This window comes from Symphodus melops (assembly GCF_947650265.1).
Source record: "Symphodus melops genome assembly, chromosome: 14".
Lineage (NCBI taxonomy): Eukaryota > Metazoa > Chordata > Actinopteri > Labriformes > Labridae > Symphodus > Symphodus melops.
The window spans coordinates 2,686,791-2,690,672 of NC_136704.1; the positions used below are offsets into that span (position 1 = coordinate 2,686,791).

Consider the following 3,882-nt stretch of genomic DNA (forward strand, 5'->3'; position numbering starts at 1 on the left):
AACCTCTGCCAGAATGCAGCTTCCTCCACCTGCATCCTGGCAGACAGACTCATATCAAACCTCCACTGAGGGCCTTTGCAAGCAAATATCACCTCAACCTGCACAGGTGTATTAGTGCACATGACCCTTGAAGCCAACTTCTACACCAGCTGTGTCCTCTAACTCCTGCATGCAACCTGTCATGTCGTCTCTACTGGTTGCATCAGGCAGAAATATGCCACTAAGACTTCCACCTGGAAGCTTTTGTCAGCAACCTGCAGCTTCCTCCGTCTGCAGACAGACTGAGAGGAGCTTTATACTCCAACCACATCAAAGACTAAGACACAATGTAAAACCCAACCTGCAGCTTCCTGTCTGCAAAATAGAAAGCTGCACCCTGAAGCTGAACTTTTTAACTCTGCCAGTTCCTGCATTGTGTTTCCAACATGTTTAAAGAACTTATGTCACACATTTATGCCTTATTACATACATTATACACTTATGCCACACTATTTAGAGGAGTCAAGTACCGTCAGGATTTCAGACAGCAAGGTTCTGCAAGAGAGGGAATCCCAAACATCAAGGAGAAAGCAACAGCCGCTGCCTCAAGTAAGCTGCAGCCTCATCTCCTACTTTAATATTCAGGGAAGATTAGCATTAGCTTGATTATTACTGAAATGTGACTGCTGTTATTTTAGATATCACTTCCTGTTGTGGTCACTTTATGTCTCCTGCAGCAAAGTTTCTCACTCTTTAGTGTCATGTTGGATGTTTTTTTACAGACCACATCCTCAACACGTCACGTTCAGAGAGGACAGGATCAGCTTTGTGGTTTCTGAGGCCGGTGTCACAAACAGCGTGTTCACCATGAGGAGCATCTTCAGCCAGAAACATCGAACTTTGTCAATACAATCAAAAACTAAAGTAAGTCACATATCTTCATAAAAACAAGAAAGTAACCAACTTTCTTCAACATTTTAGAAACTCACGAGCTTGGCAGAACTTTAACATTTATATGATCACATTTATTTCCAGTGTGCCCGCCTTGATGAATCTTCATCACCTCCTCCTCTTCAACCATTAATTTACCATCACCGTCGCCTACACCTGCAGGAAGTGGAAGAAAGCTGCACCGTCGACCTTCACCTCAGAAATCTACTCACTAAACCGGCCGCCATCAACCAGACCTCCAACTTCAGCTTTTAACGGTTAACCTGCAGAAACTTAAACACACATGAAGTCGATCAGACACAGTGTTCTGTTTTCATCAGGACTTTTCAGTTTCAACACACTCATTTGTGTGTGTGTGTGTGTACCTTCTAACTCCGGAGCCCAAGCACTGACAGCCTGCTCTGGGCCCGTTGTTACTGCCTCACGCCAAAGAATATGATGTCAATAAAATGTCAGAAAAATAACTAAAAATGAAAGAATCCAGGTTTTTATTTTTTACTATTCATGTTGAATTTTAAGTGTGGAAACACGTTTTAGTGAAAATGTGTAATGAAGGATCTTTTAGCATAACATTTATAAGTGTTCTTAGTTACAGACTTGTTCTGTTTGTGTTGATTTAAAGGAGTAATATGTAACTCTGACACCGAGTCTGGCATCTGGCTCTCAGATAAATCTTAGCTGGCATTTCTTTACACAAAAAGTAGTAAATAATTCCACTGATATTCAAGTAAAATGTTACAGAAATCATAGTGTTAAAATAATCTTGGAAAAAAACAAACCACCATACATTATTATCGTTTTTTACCGCACTTGTTCAGTTACGCTGGTCTGTAGCCAATCGCAGCTGTCCTTCGACTTCACGTACGGGAGGGTCAGACACCTCTATTTTTATGGGATGATAAATAGCTATACTAGCCTAACTATATAACTATACCTGCCGCTTTAATCAGTAAATCAGCTCGCTGCTTGATGCAGAGCAAACCCGAAGAAGATGGGGAAAAGAAAAAGAGATGAGGAGTACCGTACACTTCAGCATGAATGGACAGAGGAATTCTCATTTGTGGAGAGAGCAGGGACCGCGGTGTGTCTAATATGCAATGATAACATTTCATTGATGAAACGGTCAAAACATAGGATGGCTCTCACAGAAACATACTTTAAAATATGTGACTTTTTTGGCTCTCTCATCAAAAAAGGTTCCCGACCCCTGGTGTAGAGACTGCATCTTTGACTACAAGGCCAAACATGTAAACAGAAGAATAAAACAAAAAGAGGATTTCATTATGTGCAGATGCGTCTTTAAAAACTTTCCTCGGCATAAACTTTCTTGCTGTAGTTCATCTGTCAGGCAGCAGATGTTCTCCTGAGAGTGACACAGATTGAGCTTCTTCCCCTTTAGGACACAAAGTTTCTCACAAAACCTCATCTGAACAGAAACGACCAACCTGACAGACAGCCTGCAGCCAATAAACAAACAATCCACAGGAGCCTATATTGCACAAACCTGCTCAAATTGGGACCTGATTCCCCCGGGGACACAGCCGGCGAGGCAATAAGGGAGGAAGCTTTGGAGTAAAATTACAAGCAGGAGATGTAATTTGATGGAGGGAGACGAAACGGTGTCATGAGTGACCTCTGCTGGGAGAAAACCTCCATGGTTTCCATTCAAGCATGATCATATATGAAGGTCATTTCACAGTCTGTTTTTATTGTATCCATTTTTATTTTACCGCAAAACGATAAAAACTGTAATGTGCAGAAACCATGCACATCGTGTACGGTTTTTTTCGTACAAAATTTTCATCTCTTTCGTCTCTGAAATCCTGAAGTTCAGTTTTTTTTTGTCCATTGGACCAAAATATTACGAAGGGGGGATTTTCTCAGCCACATCAGATATCAAGGAGATTCCCATAAGATTTAATGGATTTACAGTTGATTTGCCTGTGGAGGTACATGTGAGTGGAAACATGGTTACTGACTCCATTTTGTCTTTTTTTTGTTTTTTTTACTTTTTCGGCTCTTCGCAATTAATAGAAAAATAAATGCGTCAGACTCGGCATGGTTTCTGTGTTTAGGATTTATTTGGATCATCAACACAAAAAATTCACCTAAAAAAAAAGAAGAAGCCGGTTTGCAAAAAGTCTTTGTTTTTTCTTTGACTGCATTTTTTAGATTTCTGTCTGTCGTCCATCAAACGTGACCTCAGTTTCTTGTGACAGCTTGAGAAGAAATCAGATAATCATAGAATCAGGAGAATGACTATTTCACTGTCTGTTCTTTCTCAGGTACCTTTCCGACTCACCGGTCTCTCCAGAGGTCACTGCAGTAGTTCAAACTGACTTTTTAAAGTGCAGCCTTTTTATAAAACCTCGTGCCTGGGAGACTGTACCTGCAGGCCAACACTTCAACCCACACGCCACATTTGCACTCTTTGTGGCTTGTAGTCTCTCAACACACCATTAAATCTCTCGCCGAGCACCAGACCTTCAGACATGAACACGTTCATTTCCCTTCAGTGCAGCAGTTTATTCATCCATTCAGGATCATTTCTATTACAGACTCCAAGGATGAAGCGAACAGAGTGTAACCGACATGCAGACACAGAGGCCGCTCTTAAAACACACGCACAAACACACACACACAGTATATTTACCGTGCAGGTATACTGTGTGAAGCAACACAGAACTGTCTGAACTGACGGCAAACTGCTCGTCAGTTCAGATTTCTGGGCCGTTTGAATCTTGATGTGACCGATAATATCGCCGTTTCTCACGCTGTAAGAGCTGATGGTTGAATTGAAAACTTAAAATGTCCATGTTTCACTTAAAGGCAGGGTTGGTGAATTTAAATAACTGAAATGTAAAAAGTCGCATTCCCTCAGCGCTACGTCTACACTCTCCCCTCTGTGCTTCCTCTGAAGCCTCGCCCCCTCACTTACATAGCCTAGTGCCG

The 3,882-nt window shown here is 41.6% G+C and overlaps 1 long non-coding RNA gene across 1 annotated transcript; it reads left to right on the forward strand.

The window, feature by feature from the left end:
* The first annotated feature begins 511 nt into the window (after positions 1-511).
* Positions 512-1,510, forward strand: LOC306835289. The gene is made up of 3 exons (XR_013780617.1): positions 512-588; positions 762-903; positions 1,015-1,510. It is a non-coding gene; the product is annotated as an uncharacterized lncRNA (long non-coding RNA).
* The last annotated feature ends 2,372 nt before the right edge of the window (positions 1,511-3,882 follow it).